Raw genomic sequence first — 23,353 nt, forward strand, 5'->3', positions numbered from 1 at the left:
GTGTGTGTTTTGGGAGACAGGAGGGCGAGGGAACAGTGGACGGAGAGTCAGATATGACACATCTCATCACAGAGATAATTCCAACTTTCTTAAGGGCCCCAGGGGTATAATAATAACATAATAATGAGAATAATAACCAACGTTTATTTAGGGCTCACCATGTGCCATTTAATCTATACCTTAAGATGTAGTTACATGTTAAAATTCAGTCTTGTTATCTCTATTTTTCAGGGTAGGACACTGAGGCCCAGGAAGGTTAGGTGAATCGCCCAAGGTCAAAGAACTAGTAAGTGGCAGAGTGGAGATTCGAGCTCCATTTGGCTCTAGGATCTGCTCCCTTAACCACTGCGGTTCCCAAAGCCAGCAAGCAGGTTTCCTTACCACCACCCCAGGGCCTGCAGTGAATGCAGCACCCCCTCAGTCTGGAGCATCCTCTCTCTGAGGAGTCTGAGTGGGAGCCGGGTCTCCACCCCTTCTGCTGGCTGTGCAGTGGTCCAGTGATCCCCACTTCTGCCCCCATCCTTCCCCTCTGGAGGCCCTTTGGTCTCCTTTGTGCTCCTTCTCAACCTCGGCATAGCCTTGGCTAGTCCGCAAATTCTGGGCATCATCCAGACGTAGCTCGGCTGGGTGAATGCTTGGATCCTGCCTCTGTGGAAGGTGACCACCTGACTCAGCAACAGAATCATTGCCATCCAGCTGGTATGGGAGGGGCTGTGGATGTCCTGTGTGGTACACAGCACGGGTCAGAGGCAGTGCAAGGTGGATACCTCTGCTGGCTCTTCCCTTACAAGCTGCAGGCTGCTGACATCCCTTTGCTTCCCCATCTTCTTTGTTGCCCTGATGAGCCTGCTGCTCTACCTTGCTGGGGCCAGGTATAACACCTGTGTAGAAGACAAGGAGCCCATAGTCCATCCGGTGCTCACCTCTGGGATCATCTTCATCATCCTGGTCCTGACCGTAATCCCCATCTGCTGGACAACCCACATCATCAAATGAGACTTTGATAAGCACCTGGTGGCAAGCACCTCCCTCTACCTGAGCTGGGCTGCCTAGGCCTCCAGCCTTTTGCTGGATGAGGATGGGGAGGCTGGTGTGCTGTAAGTATCCCTCTGAGGGATCCAGGGCCTTTACTCTGATCCTGCCCAGTCTGGTACCTCTTTGGGAGCCTCTGTGTATCCCACTAAGAATTCTCTCTGAGGAGGATGAGGGAATGAAGACTCCCTTGACAATGGAGACTTCCCCTCTTGAACTAGAGTCATCCAAGAGATAGAGATGCTTGTTAGCTTTAGCTTGGTTTTATTTTTTATTTTTGGCTGTTTTTGTTTGTTCCAGTTTTTTTAATCCATTGAATGACTGAGCTAAGAAAACGACTCAGACTCCCACCCTGGGCTCTGCCCCTGGCCTTTTCATCTTTGGATGATGGATCCAAAGAGATGATGCTTGGGAGCTTCTAGATCTTCATCCCTCCTCCAAGCCCTGGAAACTGGAGCTCCTGGACACATCCCACCTTGGAGGCAAAGCTGGAGCTGTGGACCTACCATGAAGGGCTGTTCTCTGTCCTGGCTCTTCCTGACAAGATAGTCTGTCTCTGATGGGACCTGCTGCTGCTGGGGGAGGAGCCTCCCTGGACCTGGAGGGACACACACCAGCCTTCCCCTCAGGCCTCTGGAACACCCCACCCCTACATAAGGGTAGAAGTCCTAGAACAGCAGCAGATAAGTTCCCAAAGAACTTTCACCTCCAAGACTTCTGACCTCTGGCTCCTGTGTCCCCTTTAACCTGTCACAACGTGCCCTCCAGGAGTCAGGACTTCTGGCCCTCCCCAAGTCCCAGCTGTGCTGTAGTACCCCTACCCTTTCACTTCCCAGTCACTGCATGCTCCTGCTTATGCCCTGACCCAGACTCACAAGGTGTTTTTCCTAAATAAAGTTTATGCGTTTGTTTTTTGTTTTTTTTTTTAAAGGAAGAGTTGGGGGAGGCATCTACAGTTCAGGCCACATCTTGGCCATCAATCCCCTTGGCTAGAAACTCAGGAGATAATTTTATAATTATGTCAAAACCATTGAGTTGTTAATATTTATCTTCATAAATTTTATCATGAATATGCACATGAGGTATTCTAGATGAGACAGATTTTGTGTTAATTACCTTAGAGTAAATAATAAGCATATTGGCCTCCTTAGGGTATTGCAATGAGACCCAGATCAAATGTCTTACTCAAGTAGCTGGACACTCCATAGGTGAGTGGTGATGAAAAGTGATTTTTCTCTGCTTATAAAGAAGGAGGCAGCTGTCTCCCTCCCCTCCTGAAATAGTCTCCTTAGAAATATAATGAGTCAGAGTCCTTGTTCCTCATGTGAAAAATACCTCCAGGGGCCAGACAACCCCATGTGTCTCAATTTTTATGACCTAAAGATGCCTGCAAGAGTCTGGGCTTCATACCAAAGGAGACAGCACTGCCATCGGTAGTGCTGGCACCCTGGGGCTTAGCCTAGGGCCCCAGTCTGTGTTGTAACCGTTTGGCTCTCTCAGGGATATAAGAGAACTTTTATTGTCATTTCAGATCAGAGTGATTAACCAGATAAGTGGACACAGATCTAAGTCTCAGGGTATGTGAAGAGTGTTGGGAGGCTAGGACCTTTTACTGGAGCATGAAGAAATCCAGGGAAGCTTTATTTCCCTGCAAAGATCCACAATGTTCTAATCATGCCAAGGAGTGCCTGGAAGTTTCTGGTGCCCAAAAATTCAATTTTATTCAACCAGTTTTTGAGTTTATACTTTGTGAAAAAGTAAGATGAAGTCTGTCCATAAGCTGCAACAGCGCATGGGGTCAATTTGTTCTAGGCCAGTGGGACGTGAAACCATGGCTTACCCAGTAGCAGAGCAGACCATCGTCATCACATATAGACAGGCGTACTGTTCAATAGCAGGAGAGGATTCTAACCAGATGTCCTTCCTCAGAACAACCACATGGAAATTGCTGCCTCACTGTCAGTGCACACAGCTGTCCTGGAGACAGGTACTATTTATAGAAACTCATCTATCTCGACCCCTCTGCTGTTTACAAAGTGCAATGTAATACCATGGAAGACCTCATTGATCTCCATAATTGTAAATTAGTTAGAAGAGTGATTAGTACACCCAGAAGAACTTAAGTGACTTGCCCAAAGTCATATGGTGAATGAACAATAGAATTCAAATTCCAATTGCGTTCTTTGATTACAAAATCAGAATCTTTTTCACTAAATAAGTTCTATTTAATTCTATGTAACACTCAATAATGTTAATATTATAATGTTAATTATTGTAATAGTTGTTGTATCTCTCATTCAACTTCTTATGACATGAAAGTGTTAAAAATTCTTAAACCAAACCAGTTTAAGAAACTGCATCAGGGGCCGGTCCCATGGCGCAGTGGTTAAGTGCGCACACTCCACTGCTGGTGGCCCGGGTTCAGATCCCAGGTGCGCACCGAAGCGCTGCTTGTCAGGCCATGCTGTGGCGGTGTCCCACATAAGGTGGAGGAAGATAAGCACAGATGTTAGCCCAGGGCCAGTCTTCCTCAGCAAAAAAAAGAGGAGGATTGGCATGGATGTTAGCTCAGGGCTGATCTTCCTCACACACACAAAAAAGAAATTGTATCAGAATGCATTGAAACCCCACTTGTTGCCATATGGCATAAATTGAACACTGGGAAACGGCAGCAGTAAGTGGGCTAATTGAGTATGTGATAATCTAACATGACATCACTTTTTTTTTCATTCTCTCTTTTTTTTCTTTTTGTTTTGGTGAGGAGGATTGGCCCTGAGCTAACATCTGTGCCCATCGTCCTCTATTTTGTACATGGGATGCCGCCACAGCATGGCTTGATGAGTGGTGTGAAGGTCTGCGCCCAGGATCCGAACCTGTGAACCCTGGGCCACTGAAGCAGAGCACGTGAACTCAACCACTACGCCACCCAGCCGGCCCCATCACTTTTTTTTTTTTATCCCTCCTTCCGCCCTGCCCCGCAACACCAGGCAGCCACGGATGCTTTTTGATGTCTCCATATTTTTGCCTTTTCCAGAATGTTATATAGTTGGAATCATACAGTATGTAGCCATTTCAGAGCGTCTTCTTTCATTTAGTAATATGCATTTACATTTCCTCCATATATTTTCATGGCTTGATAGCTCAGTTCTTTTTAGTGCTAAATAATATGCCATCATCTGGATGTACGGCAGTTTATCCATTCACCTACTGAAGACATCTTGGTTGCTTCCAGGTTTGGCAATTATGAATAAAGCTGCTGTAAACATCTGTGTGCAGATTTTTGTGTGAGTTTTCTACTCTTTTTGGTAAATACCAAGGAGGATGATTGCTGGATTATATGGCAAGAGTATGTTTAGTTTTTTAGGAAGCCACTAAAATGACTTCCAGAGCAGCGGTACCATTTTGCATTCCCACCAGCAAAGAATGAGAGTTTTTGCTGTTCCACATCCTTGCCAACATTTGGTGCTGTCAGTATTCTGGTTTCCAGCCATTCTGATAGGAGTGCACTGGTATCTCATTGTTGCTTTAATTTGCATTTCCCTAATATGAAGCATTTTTTCATATGCTTATTTGCTATATATCTTCTTTGGTGAAGTGTCTGTTAAGGTCTTTGGCTCATTTTTTAATCAGGTTATTTTCTTATTGTTGAGTTTTAAGAGTTCTTTTACATTTTGGATAACAGTCCTTTATCAAATGTGTCTTTTGCCAATATTTTCTTCCAGCCTGTGGCTGTCTTCTCATTCTCTTGACGTTGTCTTTCCCAGAGCAGGAGTTTTCAATTTTAATAAAGTCCAATTTATCAATTCTTTCTTCCATGGATTCTGCCTTTGGGGTTGTATCTAAAAAGTCATTGCCATACTCAAGGTCATTGAGGTTTTCTCCTATGTTATCGTTAAGAGTTCATAGTTTTGCATTTTACATTTAGGTCTGTGATCCATTTTCAGTTAATTTCTGTGAAGAGTATAAAGTCTGTGTCTAGATTCATTTTTTTGCATGTGGAAGTCCAGTTGTTCTAACACCATTTGTTGAAAAGACTATCTTTCTTCCATTGCATTGCCTTTGCTCCTTTGCCAAAGATCAGTTGACTATATTTCTGTATGTCTATTTCTATTTTTATTTATTTATTTATTTATTTTTATTGCAGTAACATTGGTTTATAACATGTATAAATTTCAGCTGTACATCATTATGCTTCTATTTCTGCATAGATTACATCATGTTCACCATCCATATACTAATTACAATCCATCACCACACACATATGCCTAATCATCACTTTTGCCTCCCTCCCTCCCCCCTTCCCCTCTGATAACCACCAACCCAATCTCAGTCTCTGTGTTTGTTTGTTGGTGTTTTTATCTTCTACTTATGAGTGAGATCATACAGTATTTGTGTAGGTCTATTTCTTGACCTTCTATTCTGTTCCACTGATCTATTTGTCTGTTCTTTTGTCAATACCACACTGTTTTGATTATTGTAGCTTTATAGAAAGTCTTGAAGTTGCGTAATATCAGTCCCCCAACTTTGTTCTCCTTCAATATTGTGTTGGCTGTTTTGGGTCTTTTGCCTCTCCATATAAACTTTAGAATGAGTGTGTTGATATCCACAAAATAACTTGCTGGGATTTTGTTTGGCACTGCATTGAATCTATAGATCAAGTTGGGAAGAACTGACATCATGACAATATTGAATCTTCCTATCCATGAACATGTACTATATCTCTAGTTATTTAGTTTTTCTTTGATTTTTTTATCAGAATTTTGCAGTTTTCTTCATATAGCTCTTGTACATATATTGTTACATTTTTACCTAAACATTTCTCTTTTTTTGAGTACCAATACAAATGGTATTAGGTAAATTTGAAATTTAATTTCAATTCCACTTGCTTGCTGCTGGTATTTAGGAAAGCAATTGACTTTTGTATATTAACCTTGGATCTTGCAACTTTCCTGTAATTGCTTATTAGTCTCAAGAGTTTTTTGTTGATTCTTTCAGGTTTTCTATGTAGGTGATCACGTCATCTGTGAACAAAGAGTTTTATTTCTTCCTTCCCAATCTGTATATCTTTTATTTCCTTTTCTTGTCTTGTTGCATTTGCTAGAACTTCCAGTATGATGTTGAAAAGGAGTGGAGAGAGGGGACATCCTTGCCTTGTTTCTGATCTTAGTGGGAAAGCTTCAAGTTCCTCACCATTGAGTATGATGTTAGCTGTTGGGGTTTTTCATAGATATTCTTTATCAAGTTGGGGAAGGTTCCCCTATTCCTAGATTATTGAGAGCTTTTATCATGAATGAGTGTTGGATTTTTTCAGATGTCTTTTCTGCATATATTCATAAGATTTTTAAATTGTTATTTTTCTTTTTTAGCCTGTTGATGTGATGGAATACATTAATTGATTTTCAAATGTTGAACCAGCCTTGCATACCGGGGATAAATCCCATTTGGTGGTGGTAGATAATTGTTTTTATACATCATTGGATTTTATTTCAAATATTTTGTTGAGGATTTTTACATCTATTTTCATGAGAGATATTGGTCTGTAGTTTTATTTTCTTGTAATGTCTCTGTCTGATTTGGTATGAGGGTAATGCTAGTCTCATAGAATGAGTTAGGCAGAGTCTCTCTGCTTCTCTCCTCTGAAAGAGATTGTAGAGTATTGGTATAATTTCCTCCTTAAACATTTGGAAGAATTCACAAGTGGACTCATTTGAACCTAGTGCTTTCTGTTTTGCAAGGTTATTAATTATTGATTCAATTTTTTAATATTTATAGGCCTATTCAGATTATATATTTCTTCTTGTGTGAGTTTTTGCAGATGGTGTCTTTCAAAGAATTGGTCCATTTGATCTATGTTATCAAATTTGTGGGCATAGAGTTGTTCATAGTATTCCTTGATTATCCTTTTAATGTCCGTGGGATCTATAGTGATGTCCCCTCTTTCATTTCTGATATTAGTAATTTGTGTACTCTCTTTTCTTCTTAGCCTGGCTGGGGGCTTATCAATTTTATCCATCTTTTCCAAGAAACAGTTTTTGGTTTCATTGATTTTCTCTATTGATTTCCTGTTTTCAATTTCACTGACTTCTGCTCTAATTTTTATTATTTCTTTTCTTCTGCTTACTTTGGATTTAATTTGATCTTCTTTTTCCAGTTTCCTAAAGTGGTAACTTAGATTGCTGATTGCAGAAATTTCTTCTTTTCTAATATATGCATTTAATGCTATAAATTTCCCTCTAAGCACTGCTTTCACCACCTCCCACATATTTGATAAGTTGTGTTTTTATTTTAGTTGAAAGTATTCTTTTCATTTATCTTGATATCTTCTTTGACCAGTGTGTTGTTCAGAAATGTGTTGTTTAACCTCCACGTATTTTGGGACTTTCCAGTTCTCTTCCTGTTATTGATTTCTAGTTAATTCCATTGTGGTTTAAGAGCAGACATTGTATGATTTCTATTCTTTAAATTTGTTATGGTGTATTTTATGTCCAAAATGTGATGTTGGTGAATGTTTATCTTGGTGAATGTTCCAGGTGAGCTTGAGAAGAATATGTATTTTGCTGTTGTTGGATGAAGTGGTCTATAGATGTTGATTATATCCAGTTGATTTATGGTGTTATTGAGTTCAGTTATGTCCATACTGATTTTTTGCCTGCTGGATCTATCCATTCAGAGAGATGGGTGTTGAAGTCTCCAATTATGAGAGTGGATTCGTCTGTTTTTCTTTGCAATTCCATTAGTTTTTGCCTTGCATATTTTGACGCTACATCACTTTTTTTAGCAAAGGTATTTTGTAAACTTTTTATTATATGAATATTTTAATGCAAAATGCTTAACACTTAAAATTAGCAAAGCTTCATTTAAATAAAACAATTTAATAAAGATGATGAACCCCAGGAACTGTACAATAGTTGATTTCTTCTATATAATGCCAATCCTATGCAATACAATAAGAACTGCATCATTAGCTGTTCATTTCCTCCATTGCTCTTCTGAATCCTAAAGGGCAGAGGAGGGGGTACTCAGACAAACAAACACGAAACAAAATACAACTCAAATAAACTGTACAGAGCGATTCCTAATAGTTATAAGTGCATTTTGACTAAGCTATTCAACCAAATAGCTAGGGGATACTGCAGGTATTGCTCCAGGGCTGATAAATGGTTTTGTTTTTACAGCTTGGTAAAAGCTCTGTATTAGGTGAGAAGTCACAGTTTAAGGACGCATGTCCTGTAAATAATTAATACACACACAGTGTCTGTAAACACTAGAAATATAAATTAGACCCTCAAAAGTCATGTACAGTATAAAAAAGATAAGGTAACATAATTCTTTTGTCCACAGGAATCCTGCCTGAAGAGTATGAACAGTGGCCAATAATTCATTTCCATTGTACAGGGGTTAAGGCATCTCTGGAATCCTTAGTATTTGCCAAAAACTAGATTCACTGGCTTTCAGTATAGCAAGCACATCTTGCACTGCATGGTAGATAACATTCATCTGTAATTTAACTTCACAATTGGTATGAGTCTGTGACAGATAACAGATTTCCTGAGTAAGCCAGATGTATGCTCTGGAGAAAGAAAATCTTCAGCCACTTTGAGACAGCTATATAAGTTATGAACTTAATGTAGAATTCTTGCTGGAATAAATGCCATATCTCTGAGAAACTGCATAATAGCCCATCTTTGAACTCCATACTCTCGATGAAGATGCTTTCTTAGTGATCAGTCTAAATACCAGCTCTGATCACTAAGAGGATCAAGGTTTCTGGGTTTTCTTGAAAATGCTCTTCTGACGCCATTTTAAGGAATTCTCCTATCTTCTCCGTGTCTTTACTAGCACATGTGGGATAGAAGACTCCTGGCTTCTCTTTTCCTATAATAAATTGTTTTATTGTGAATTCGTGAGAATTTCCACTTTGAACTGTTTTAAGGTATCTTCGTCACACTGTCCTTTGGGAATTCCTACATAGACCAGGACATTAGCTGCATTAGATACGTCTCAGTAAAGATGTTGCTCCACAATTTTGATTTTCTGGAGTAATTGATCCACAAGCATTATACATCTTGGGACCCCAATCTGGCCAAATAAAGTAGTTTGGCAGCCTAGAGACAAAATCAGTTTGTCATCTCACCTCATGTACTCAAACGATGGAATGTTGGCCATCAGATCATCAAGCCTGGAGGGCATCATATCTCTAAAATTTCCTCCTGATAGCCAGTCCTTAAGTTTCAACATCATTAATTCTTCTTCATTCCCCAAGAGATTTGGAACATCTTCAAATCCATTCCAGCAGTCTCCTACGGTGGCTTCTGTGATAATTTCATTTGTCCTTGGTATAGACTGAATGTTTGTAACCCCCAAAATTCATATGCTGAAACGTAATCCCCAATGTGATGGTATTTAGAGGTGGGGCCTTTGGGAAGCCCTTAGGTGTGAGGACAGAGCCCTCAAGAATGGGACTAGTGCCCTTGTAAAAAAGACCCCAGAGTGCTCCATTGCCCCCTTTTACCATGTGAGGACACAGCAAGAAGACAGCCATCTGTGAACAAGAAGTGGGCCCTCACCAGATACCAAATCAACTGGTACCTTGATCTTGAATTTCCCACCCTCCACAACTATGAGAAATAAATGTTTGTTTTTTAAGCTATCCAGTTTATGGTATTGTGTTATAGCAGCCTGAACAGACTAAGACACTCCTACAATTAACTAGATCGACTTCCCGGTCACTAAACTCTTTGCTGAAGGATTCAGTTTTCCAAAATTCAGTATTCAATTTACAATGCACTCCAGACACCACCAAGGGCCCTTGTTTCCAGTACTCCCTGAACACATGCCAGTTGCTCTTGTTGTTGGGATCTTGCAAGCACAGCAAACAATTACCACACAACCAACAGTGAGGAGTGTCACAGTGTTAGGTTGTCACCAGTCCTTGAGGTTCTGTCATAAATTGGGGGAAGTCTTATCTTCTACCAAAGAAGCAAAGATGTCATCAAGGATTTTTAGTGTTTCCTTGAGTCCATTTTCCATCTTTTTTTCCTTGTTGATATTCCCGCTGGTCATATCTGTCAACCAGCTTAAAGGAGAAGTGCTGATTGGAGATGCTGATTTCATGCTGCTGGTTTGGAGGCTGCACTCCCACCCATAGCTGCTGGCTCCAACACTGAGGGATTCTGTAGGAGCATGGCACCAAGAATAGGTTTTTCTCTAACTAAGGAAGTCTGGTCTGTTTTATGTCTTCCTTCAAGGCTGGCTTTGAAAAGAGCTTGAATTTGCCTCCGTGAACAAGGACAATTTGCCTTTATTCCACATTTTGCTCTTACAACATGAACAGCCTTCAACATCATAGAGAGCTTTTCCAAGAATAATCTGTGTAGATGTCAAGTTCCCTGGTTCATGTACCCAACTCTTCATGCATCTCAGCCAAGGAAAGTCTTATAGGGAGCACCCTGTTGAAAATTTTTCCTCTCCATCTGGCAATCTACACACACTCCAAATTCACACTGAGGATACACCCAGTGCAAGTTCAAGATGGTGGTATCACACACATCACACATATTTTGAACACCTTTGACAGTTCGCGCCCTAGCAACACTCTGAGAGATGCTCTTACTGTGTGGCTCCACACTTGACATAGCTTCCTTTTCAGAAATCACCGTTTGACATAGTGGCCTCCAACGTTAGCCAGGGTGTACCTTTCTGCAACCAAATCCCCACTGCATTTTTGGTTAAAGGCAACCATATGCCAATTGCTTCATTATTATTACAAACATTTTGACAAAGAGGCAGCACAGAAAAAATACCAGGTTCTAACAACTAATAAATAAGAAGGTTTCCTAGAGTCGGTGTAAGGAGACGTGATCACACAGCTCTCTTTTCTCTTTCATCACTCACCTCAGAGAAATAGTGACTAGGATGACTAAACTGACATTATTTTATGTTTTTAGGTTAGGAATGCCTTGGGAAGCAAGAAACAGAAACAGAAAATCTGACTAAGAAGTGTAGTGATAGGTGGTTATTGATGTTGGTCAACCACTAAGCCATGTCATCAGCAGCCTAGACTTTCTATTTGTTTGCTCCATCACCCTTAGCTGTTAGCTTTTCATCTTTGTGCCTTTCAATTTATGGTCTCAAGACATCCACTGAATTTTCAAGCAAAGAAGAAGAGAGAAAGACTACTTCCAGCCCCTACTGTGCCTTTTATCAAAGAAGCAAAAGCTTTTCCAGAAGTCCCCAGTAGACATCTTTATATATTTCATTGGCCAACTCTGGATCATTTGATCACCCCTAGCTCCAAGAGAATCTGGAAATAAAGTGTACGGAAAAAAACAACAGGATTAGCTTAGATCAATTATGATTCATCCCCTGGAGCTGGGCAGACCAGTGCCTATATTAGTCAGCTATTACTGTGATCATGTTCCATAACAAGCAACCCCAAAATCTTAGTGGTTTATAAGAATAAGCATTTGTTTCTCAATTATGGGCGTGTAGGTCATCTGTGACTCTGCTAGGTTTGGCTGGGATCAGCTGGGCTTGGATCCAGGCTGTGTGTGTTTTCATGTCTGTCCCACGTATCTTCTTACTCTGGCACTACTGGCCACTCGTGGCATATTCTTCTCACAGCAAATGGTAGGGGCACAAGAAGCTAGATAAAATCACGCTAACACACTTAGAGCCTCTGCTCATGTCATGTCCAGTAACATTCCATCTGCCAAACAAATCATCTGGCCAAGTCCAACACAAACTGGGCAGGGATACCTACTCTACCTACCCCAGTGGAAAGTGCCACAAACTTACATGCCAAAAGGTTTAGATGTATAATCCTATTACAGAGAAGGAATGAAGGATGGGGAACAAAAATCCAATCTACCCTCATTCCAAACAAACTGGGGCCCTGACAGCAAGAGAGAAAGGAATGACTGTTGGGTAGCCATCCAATAGCGTCTTCTACACTTAAGTAGTCAAAAGAAGCCTTAGAAACCTATTTCTCTGGTTTAGTTAGCAGGAGGAAGAGGAGGAAGTAAGGAAATGAGTTACAAATTGCTTTCCTGGGCAGGGGTTTCCAGCCATAACATTGATGAACGGTTGAGTAGGCTGATACAGACTGTTTAACATCTCCAGCTCTCAGTTTCATAGTCCGAATTCCTGCTAACAGCAAACATCTCTGAGGCAGCATGTGCCACGTACTACACTAAGTACTTTACATACATTAGCTCACTTCATCCTCACAACAGACCTATGAAGTTATCCTCACTTTACAGCTGAGAGGTCTAGTAACTTAGGCAGCTGCTTAGAAATGGCAAAGCTATGATTGGAACCCAGATCTGTGTGATTTCATTCACTCAGGCTGCCATTACTTGCCAGGCACTGTACTGAGTTATACAGCCCACTGGACAACACATGTCACTCATAAATTGAGTCCAATACAAATATATGTGTTATTTTAAAAGTGAATATACTATATGCCAGGTACTCTTCTAAGGGCTTATCATGTCATATATCAGTGAACCATCATACCAACTCTGTGAAATAAGTACTATTTTTCCTCATTTTAAATATTAGGAAACTGATAGCTAGAAGTTCCTTTGCAGCACAGGAGGAAATGATGGAGCAGGATTAGAAACCCAGCAATCTGACTCTAGAGCTGGCCTTTTCACCACACCGCGTGCAGCCCGTGACTAATAAAATACAAGTTTATTTAAATATACTAATGAATCAATATAGCTTTTTCCGATGTATTTTCTCATTAAAAGATACCAGTTATAAACTTAATCACATAAAGGCCTGTAAAATATTTTATGTTAAAAAGGGCTCCTCACACGTGAAAAACTTGGGATCATGGGTCTGGTATTTTTAAAGTCTTCCAAAACTATAAACCCGGAGGAAGCATATCAAAATACAAAACAATAAGTGTGGTTTCTTTTTCCTTAGATCTCAGAGACCCGATTTCAGTTGTTCCACTATTTTATCCATGTTTGATGTTTACATAATACTTTACAATTGCTAATTAATCACAGTACATTCTAGTGATACTTATGACCATTATTATTAAACTCACTTCCTGTGGGGGTGCTGGAGGTGTCATTGGAGCCAGCTTAGCCCGCGAGCTCCGCTGAGGAGCCAGGGGTTCCAGCCCCTTCGGCTCCTGGACGCTGACCACTTGGCGGCGCGCGCGCGGGGCGACGCTGCAGCGGCCCAGGCGGCGCTGCTGAGCCCGGATCCCCGACGCGGCGGCGCGGCGCCCCTCCGCCCCTCGGTCCTGCGGGCACCAGACCCCGGACGCCGCGCCCCAGACACGGACCGCACTCTGCAGTAGCCCGCCGCTGCCCCGCAGCCGGGGCCGCCTTCCAACTCCGGAGCAAATTCTTCAGAACATAGAAAAAGGATATAGTCATTATCGGAGGTGGAGACATTCAGAAGTTGTTCATCAGAGTGAAGCTTGTGCTTTGGAAAGTCAGCCTCACGCCTCAGCACGCACAGCACCTAGTTCTCCAGGTTCCTCCTGGAGGAAGAACTAATTTCCAGCCCCGCTTTTACCCTCCGACAAGTTGGAATAATATGTGAGCATCTCTTAAAAGACTAGGAAGGTCAAATTTGGGAGAGGTATGAGCAAATCCTCTATACCAGTCTAGCAGAACAATATGAATCCTTTGTGAAATTCACACACCATCAGATTATGCGACGAGACGGGAAGAGGCCAACAAGCTATGCATCTTAGGGTTTCTTGCATATCTGAGTAGGAGGTTTGACCTCAAGACATGGCTGCTGTACACTTTTCCCAACTGGTTTGCTATCCCATTTCAGCTCCAACTTTGCATCCTGAGAACACTTAAACGTTTCTACAGGTTCATCTTATATAACTTGAAAGACCTTAAAACTTTCTGATTGCCACGAGGATATCTTTCTTTTTTGCTCATCCAATAACACCTGTGCCCAGTGGGATAGATTTTCAAACAAAAGTACCTGGAGCAACTGTTTGGGAAAATATGCCTTCAGTGGCACTCAACAAATGGGGTTTCTCGAAGCACAGTTCTGTAAGAAGTGTGTTTATATGTCTTTTAAGTTATTATTTGTATTGTGCAATTTTTTTTTTTAATTTTGGGGATTCTGGCTGTGAATTTGATGCATGACAATTATGGTTAAAAAACATTTGGTCTGCAGAAGATCATTAATATTTTGTGACTATATACATTGTACGAGTGGATTTTATTTTTTATTTATTTATTTATTTATTTATTTATTTATCTATCTATCTATCTATCTTTGGTGAGGAAGATTGGCCCTGTGCTAACATCCATGCTCACCTTCCTCTGCTTTATATGTAGGCCGCCTGCCACAGCATGGCTTGATAAGTGGTGCATAGATCTGCTCCCGGGATCCAAACCTGCGCTGCGAACCCTGGGCCACCAAAGCGGAGTGTGTGATCTTAACCACTATGCCACTGGGCCAGCCCAAGAGTGGATTGTTTTATGTGTAGGTATTATTGTTAAATACAGGGACTGTTTCCAGGTATAGAATATGCGTCATAAGTTAGGACATTAGATGTGATTATGATGACATAGCAAAGGTCTGTGGTCCTAGGTCTACAAATGCGTGGCGAGGAATTAGGACCAGCTGGAAGTGGGCCATTTGACAGCTGGACTCTATCTAGCCAGTCTTAGAGAAATACTTTGACTCCAACTGTAGAATACGCACATGGAGCCTGCGCTCACCTCATTCACAGAAAGAGTTCCCTGGACACTGAACCTCTAAAAAGAACAAGTCTCCCCTGGAGCAGAAGCATCAGGATTTGCTTGGGAACTCAGCATGGGTGAACATGGGGCTGGGCCGGGCTCTGGCGGCACTGCCACTGCGGAGGAACCACTTCACCTTTCTGTCAGTTTTTAAAAACAGATTTTGGACCCTTTGGTCAGGTTCCCCCAAATTCTTTTAAGTGTCCACATTCACCTGCTTGAGCTTTGTTCTGGCAGCCCCCTGATGAAGGTCGCTTATGGACTGTTCTTCACCTTCTTCCAAGGCTAAGGAACAGAGAGCAGCCTCTGTTCTGAGAAGGTGAAAGTATGCATTTATTTCTTACCGTGACTAATTGAGAACCACATTTCATAAAATACCTTGTTTCCTTTATTATTGTTTTCGAAAAAGAAAGTTCCATTAAAATAGTTTTAGTTTGAATATAGAATAGTTTTTTCAAAGAGGGCTTATTTTGAAAACTTCTGAGTTTAATTCAAATGAAAAAAAAAGTTATAGGTAACCTCACTGATAAATACAGTTGCAAAACTCCTAAATAAAACATTAGCAAATTGCACGCATCAATGTACAAAAAATAACACTACCTCATAATCAATGGTGGATCTAGGAATGCAAGGATTTTCCAACATCGGAAAATCTACTTATGGAGGTCATTGGCATATATGTAATATTTAAATCCTTGGTAGTAAAGAAGATTCCCTAGGAAAAATAAATTAGATAAGGGAAAGTGATTCCCAGGAATGTGATCTGCAACATTTAAAACTTCTGCAAAAGAGACACAAAGGAGCAGCCCAAGAATTGCGGTGGAGTGGGAAAGAGGGATGTGTGGTGTCAGTGGATCCAAGAGGACAAAGTGTGTCAAGGGGCCAAGTGCTGCGAGTTCAAGTAAGATGAGGACTGGGGATTGACTATTAATTCAGCACAATGGTGGTCACCGGTTCCATGATAAACACAGTCTAAGTGGAGTCATGGGAGAGAAGCCTGACTGGAATGGGTAAGGAAATGGAGCTGAGACTATAGAAAACTTATTTAAGAAGTTAAGCTATGAAGGGAACAGATAAATGGGGCGGTAGCTTGGATCTTTAAAGGGGAGTGGGGTAAAAGGAAGGTTTTGTTTGCATTTTGTATTTGTTGTTGTTTAAGGATGATAGCTACTGGACGTATTTTATACCAAAGGAAATAATCAGTGGGTAAAAGTTTGATGATACAGGAGAGAAAAGAGATCATTATGGGAGCAATGCTTTCTCCCCTAGCCGTGAACACTTCTCTCAACTCCAACTCAGGTAAAAGTCAACCGTCTGCCACGCTCCTGAACTCAAGCAGCTGAACATAGTGGGAGAAAAATACACAGCTGGGCTCGCTTAAAATCCATGACCACAAATCTCAAGAGAGAACTTAACACTAGCCAACAGTCTTACCATACTTCCCCAATATGACGGCTTCTCCTCTCTTCAAAATAACTGCATCACACCTCCTCCTCCCTCCAAAAACTTCCTCAGGTCCCTCTCCTTCACTCACTCACTCACTTGCCTTGCCTCATTCATCATGGGGAAAACAGAAGCTCTTAGACGTTCTCTCATCTTCCCGCCACCAAATCTTTTACCTACTCTCCTGCACCTGCCTTCTTTCCTCTTTCTAACCCTGTGGTCCCAACCCCACTTCATTATAATAGTTAGGAAACCGGCTGAAGGATATCTGCACATGCTAACCCAGAATAATGAACACAAATAAAACCGAAAAGTTGCTAAAACTATACACAATTTAAAAAGTGACTAAAATTAATGGAAGAATTCAATCTCCTTGAAAAGATCAGATTTGTGAATTTGACCTGGGAAAATTAGGTTTGGTAGTAATAATACACCCAAATAAAGGTCAAATACTATGTGCCATCATCAATAAAAATCTTTATTATAAAATTTACACAGAGAAGCTGTCTCCCAAAGAAAATAATTTCAGTAAAATAGAAATGAAAATGGAAAATTAGTACATTTTAACCGTGAAAATCAATTAAGGCCATAAATAGTCACTAAAGGACTGATATCTAGAAACAAAGTCAAAACAATCTTGTATTAAAATGTTGGGGAAAAAATGTCCAATAAAGAGGTCAATATGTCCTATACTAATTTGGTATACTTCTTTCCAGATCTTTTCCTATGTATTCAGACAGAACAGTGGAGTCCACACCCCATTGCTCCAGCTTAGAGTCCTCAAACATAACCAGTGTGTCAACTCCACCCCTCCCATTCCACCACCACACAAGTAGGTCCCCTTGGGCTAAGAGGTGCCCTAACAACATTGCAAAGAGAGTTCTACAGTGGGCAGCCCACGCAGTGGCAGAAAGCAAAGACTGCTGGCATGGACTTGGCATTGTCATGCTGGACAATCAGCTGGTGAGAACATGAAACAGACAGAGGAAAGTTCTCCCAGAGCGCGGATTGAATGATGGGCAGGCACAGGTCCCGGGTACAGGCAATGTGAAGTTCTCCTCCGTAGGAAGTCTGGGTAGTGGCCTGACTGGCCAGATCTGTGATCCAATGTGACTCCTGGCACCTCACACCCACTGCCTCTTACACCATCTGTAGAGGGGCTCTCTTATGGACCACTGTTTCCATTTAGCGGCTCCTGGTGTTTTTCCTTCCTTTCCTACCCCCGGCTTCCTTCCTCTGCTCTTCTTTGCCCTTTAGACTTCTTCCATTTCTCTTGTAACATCCCTTAATGTTCATTAGGAGGAACATCAGTGTCTTGTTAAAAACTAATTTCAAGCCATTTCCCATTCTGCATTTGAAGAGCTTAGCAGTAACCACTCCATCCTAACAAGTAAAAAGCTAAACACACTGAAAAATCAGTAGTTCCTGCTGGATCCATAAGAGAGGGAAGGACACAGGGCAAATCTCTGCCGCCAAGATTGGAGAGATGGATAGTGAATCTAGGGAGTTATGGCTTACCTAAGCAGAGACTGACTGGCAGAAACTACCCCAGGACCCAGCACTGGGTTGGAAAACCTGTACTGTAACTGATGAATTGCTGGAGGCTCAGGGTGGACAACTCAGAGTTAAAAACTCCAGGGGACCCAGTCATGGGGAGGCACCCACAATATTGTGAGATTCACCTCCAGGAGCTTGAGCAGGTTCCCACAGTAAACGTCAGAGAAAGATCCGCTCCTGCTTCCTTCCGTCAGAGGCAAGGAAAAAGAACCCAATTTGAGATACAGCAGATCACTCTGTTCTTCTTAACAAAGCCTGCCCTCAGGAGAAACTAGTTAACCAGAGCCTAACTCACCTTGGGAAAGGAAATATCCACTCCAGTCAGCTCTAGTCTTCCACCTGGGGGATGGGAAGTACCCAACTTCCCAAGTACCCAACCCAACCATCCTGTCCCACCGGAGAGGGGAGGAAAAAACTGAGAAACAGTTATGACGTTCACAGTCCCAAGGCAAAGCCTCACCAAAAGACTGAGTCCTAAATGGTACCAACTTCTAGTTATAAAATAAGTCATGGAATGGAATGTACTGCATAGGAATACAGTCAAGAGTATGGTAATAACTTTGTATGGTGACAGATGGTTACTAGACTTATCATGGTGATCATTTCATAATGTATATAAATATTGAATCGCTATGGCATACACCTGAAACTAATAGGATATTATACGTCAATTATTCTTCAATAAAAAAAAGAGAGAGAGAGCCAGCCCTGATGGACTAGTAGTTAAAGTTTGGCACTCACATCGCTTCAGCGGCCCGGGTTCGCTTCCCAGTGGCGGAACCACACCACCTGTCTGTCAGTTGCCATGGTGTGGCAGCAGCTTACATAGCTCACATAGAAGGACTTACAACTAGGATATACAACCATGTACTGGGGCTTTGGGGAGAAAAAAAAGAGGAAGATTGGCAACAGATGTTAACTTAGGGCAAATCTTTCCCTGCCAAAAAAAAAAAAAAGAGAGAGAGAAATGAAAAAAAAAGAATGAGACCTAATCATAGGACAATAGAATGCTTCCCCCACACACATACCTTACTACCACATTACTAAAGCCCTGCTACAGCAGTTCCTTTTACCCAGTACATCATGTCCAGCTATCAAAAAAAAAAAAAATTACAAGACATACTAAAAAAAAAAACAGTGCCTACATAGTATTCCAGTACATGAATGCATCATATTTTATTTATACAATCTCCCATCTATGTTGTTTAAATTTTGTGTGTGAGTGTGTGTGTGAGGAAAATTAGCCCTGAGCTAACATCTGTTGCCAATCCTCCTCTTTTTGCTGAGGAAGATTGGCCCTGGGCTAACATCTGTGCCCATCTTCCTCAACTTTATATGGGATGCCACCACAGCATGACCTGACAAGCACTGTGTTGGTGTGTGCCCGGGATCCGAACCCATGAACCCCGGGCCGCCACAGCAGAGCAAGCGCACTTAACCACTATGCCACCGGGCCGGCCCCTATGTTGTTTAAATTTTCCACTATCCTAAAACAATAAAAACCTGTGCACATATATATTTGTGTAACCAGATGATAAATTTCCTTAGGGTATCTTTCTAAAAATCATTTGCCAAAAGTGAAAAGAATAGATTATCAGCTAATTTAATAAACAACTCTGGCAGAGAAGGGAAGAAGAGTATGTGAGAAATATGGGAAGAGGAAAAATAAGTCAGTCTAGGAAAATTTATGACCACATATTTTTCTTTTTTCTCTTCTTATAATGTTTATATTAATTTTTTGAGTATGGTTAAATGATCCTTGGACTTCAAAGAATATATGTAGAAAAATAAGTCTGCCTCTCATATGTCTCCAAGTTCCCAGTTCTCTCCCTAGTTTCTTCCTAGTTTCTCATTTGTCCTTTTAGATATTAGGGTGAACTATGCAAAAAAAAAACATTTTTGTAGATCAAACACAGTTTAAAGAAATGCAATTTGGTTCCACCTAACATTATATGCATGTCCATTTACTTTTCCAAATACGTGATCATAATATACTCAGTGACTTTGTCATATATATCAGGATGTTTTGTTATAAACACCTTTGTCCTTAGTGGGGACAAAATATCTGAATGTCAGGTTTTAAAAATTAAAACTGCTAGGGAATGTTAGATAAGTAAAATAAATGAGGTCTTGGGTGTGGTGTTATTCATTTCCCTAAAGTGAATAACAGTTTCCTTTAACTTGAAGAGGGAGCAACACTTTTGAAGTCTATAAATTACATAAAAAATGATTTAAAAAAACATATTGTATGAAGAAAGTCTCCTGCAAACAAAGCCCATTGGTTTCCTATAGCATCTTCGACAACCCAGCCTCTGGCTATGCAGGCATGCAGGCTAGAGGGCGCTGTGGTCCAGTCCTAATGCATTGGTTCCTGCAGCCAGGATTTGGGAACAAATCCCAGAATAGCTTTTGCACCAATAAAGTACTATGAGTGAATAGTCTGTCTATTGCGACCCCACTTCTTGAAGTAGCTTTTCTGCTAGAAAAGCGAGAGGAAATTGTCAAATCTTCTTTGCTATATAAGTAGAATAATGTCTTTTCAAGGGAAATTCAGATAATGAAACTGGAAGAGACCATAAAGATCATCTAGGTCTGTGGTTCTTAACAGGGAAACATATCAGTATTGCCTGTAGCCTTTTGGCTAATTGCTGAAGGGCAGTAAAATGATTTTTTTTTCAAGTTTGAACCCATGCCTTTGGACGCTGTGGCACTGGAAAGTTATCCTTCCTGAATTAGTTGTACAGCTTTTCCAAATTACTGCTCAGTCGCCTTCTCTCAAGAGACGTTCCTTATTATTCTCCCCAAAAAGTATCCCTAGAACCACTATATCCTGGTCCACTCTGCTAACCCATAAATACATTTCCTCACTCCCAATCCCTAAATAAATATACCCTTATACACAGTATAAATTCTGTCTATTCATGTATTGAGTTTATTTTGACGTTCCCTTGCCTCTCTGTTGTGCACCTGTGTTTTTGTTAGTTTCTAACTTCAAAATATTAGGCTGAATGTTAAGCTGACTGTTTGTTTCAATGAGAACATGTGTTCCTGTGTCAGATTAGAAAATGGTGGTTGGGCTTCCAAGCCAGACCACCAAAAACTTTATAAGCTACCTGAACCATGATGCTGGTGGCCCTTTTCCAATTATACCTCCATTCCATTGAATAGGCATTGAGTAGGCATGCATTAAAAACTTGTGATGTGGTCCCAGTGGGGGACACCAGCAACAAGAATTTCTCTTAACTGGAGTAGGACGCATGACCACTGCTGCAGAGTCAGAAAGGATGGCTGGGCAGCAGTCTCAGTGTTCACTCACTGTGTCTGAAGTAGCCCTGCTCCTCAGGTGTGCTCTTGTTCTGTGTTCAGTAGACATTTATAATTCTGACAAAGAGTGTGTGGTGGATATCACGCTAATGAGAGATGAAAATATGGCAAAATTGAAGTGGGAGCAGTTATTTCAGACGGTATTTAGTTTAGTAATTAAATGAGCTGAGCCAAAGTCAGTGAGCCTACAAAGCCCAGCCACCACGACTATTTCCTGTTATTTAAAGTTAGCACCAGATATGCAGGGAGCATTGGGGCAACAAAAAGAAGAAATCTGGAAGACTTCCCTAAATCTGTTCTAAATCTTGTACTCTCAAGAGTGTGGGGAGAAGTTTAAGATGGGGAAGATAGCAAAGGTTATCTGGGTGCCCTCGGGGAGGAGTGTGGTCAGTTCCTACAGCCTGGTTAGGTGTGGTTTGTTCTGGTTCATTAGTAAATGATTATATGAGGTTTTCCTAAAAGCAACAAAGATGTAACTGCTGTTTTGTCAGTTTACATCACCCCATAAACAAGAACATACTTGGACAAGATTAAAGACTCCAGGTCCGATTTACATTCCGAACCCTCTGCCCACTGCCTCTCAAATTCCTTACAAGGTCACCAGCAATGAGGCAAGCAAGTGTGGACAGATCTGTGAAAATCCGCCATCATTAATGGAAAACCAATTCCAGTGTCTGGTCCAGTGTCAGAGTCAATCGTACCCTATTTGTAAGGAAGAGACAACAGTATTTATTGTGTGGACAATGGTTCATTAACCCACATCATTTTTTTTCAGAGTGTTAGTGTTTGCTTATAAATGGACATATTCACTGCACAAAGACAAATGTTCTCATGATGAGCAGAAGGTAAATACTGCTGGCGGTGTTTTCTCTCTTAGATGAGCTTTGCTGTGTGGGTGGAATATGGAAGGTGATGAGGAAATAGGGAGAATGGATTATGGAATAAGTAGCAAGTGTTTCCTGGTTTACATAAGATTAACGCAATTATCTGTTCTTCTGACTCACTAAAAAGTTTCTCAGTCCAAGAGGCAAGGTCTGCACCTGGTATTTGAGGGAAGCCAAAGGGCCTTTCTGATTACTTACCTGCCAGAATGTCTATAATTCCCATAAAACATTAGCACAGATCATGTGAGTGGATTACTCCTTCATCAACTGTGGTCATCTAAGAGAGAAAATATCCCTAGAAAATAAATCAACCCGGCTGAGATGGAGGTGTTGTAATGGGTGGTGAGTGTCATAAAAAGGGAAAGAGTATTAACATTATAGGACTGAAGAACATTTTCCTTAGTTGAATTCAGGACACATTGTGTCACAAAATACAGCTAACAAATATGCATTTGTAGAATTACCAAGTTGGAGTTCTTTGCTGGCAAAACATACAAGGTGCAAAAGGGGCTAAGATCTTTGAAGGCAGTTTTTCTCCTCAAAGAAGCCTCGAGCTTAAATCTCACAGGCTTATTCTGAGACAAAAAGTATTATATACTTCTTAAATATTACTGCACACTGCTGTACATCTTTCTGCCAGGGAAAACCTCAGATTACCATCAAACAAAATCAATTATATTCTTCCTACCCAGTATCTCATTAAAGCCAGACACCGTCATCTCCTCTAGAGACGTAACAGGAAATTCCAATCCAATCATGTGATTTCACTCATAGGAAAAATCCATTTCTGGGCATCTAAAATGGATCCAACAATGACAAGTTGTGTCAATAGTCGAGCTGATTAAAAAAGAAGTTCAACTATATTTGACCCAGTTGAAGATAATTTTTTTAATGTTTGACTATTTTTCGATTAGGAGGAAAATTATAAAAACAATAAAACATTTGTTTGAATGAGTTTGACTTTTAGTAATTTATCAGTAACAAAAAGAAATCTAACCATTTGGTGTACACACACCACAGATTATATATTGGGACTTTTTAAAATAACAACTCGTTGGGGCCGGCCCCGAGGCTTAGTGGTTAAGGGCTCGGACTCTGCTACTGGTGGCCCAGGTTCGGATCCCAGGAGCGCACAGACGCACCGCTTGTCCGGCCATGCTGAGGCCGCATCCCACATACAGCAGCTAGAAGGATGTGCAGCTATGACGTACAACTATCTCACTAGGGCTTTGGGGAGAAAGAGGGAAAAAAAGGGAGGAAGATTGGCAATAGATGTTAGCTCAGGGCCGGTCTTCCTCAGCAAAAAAAGAGGAGGATTGGCATGGATATTAGCTCAGGGCCGATCTTCCTCACAAAAATAAATAAACAAATAATAAAATA

General features: G+C 41.1%; 1 pseudogene; it reads right to left on the reverse strand.

Moving 5' to 3' along the window:
- Positions 1-417: 417 nt before the first annotated feature.
- The window catches only part of LOC101407768 (lysine-specific demethylase 3A-like), a 66,941-nt pseudogene continuing 44,005 nt past the window's right edge, over positions 418-23,353 (reverse strand).

The sequence above is a fragment of the Ceratotherium simum genome, chromosome 9 (genome assembly GCF_057802395.1).
Source record: "Ceratotherium simum simum isolate JZ-2026a chromosome 9, ASM5780239v1, whole genome shotgun sequence".
Classification (NCBI taxonomy): domain Eukaryota; kingdom Metazoa; phylum Chordata; class Mammalia; order Perissodactyla; family Rhinocerotidae; genus Ceratotherium; species Ceratotherium simum.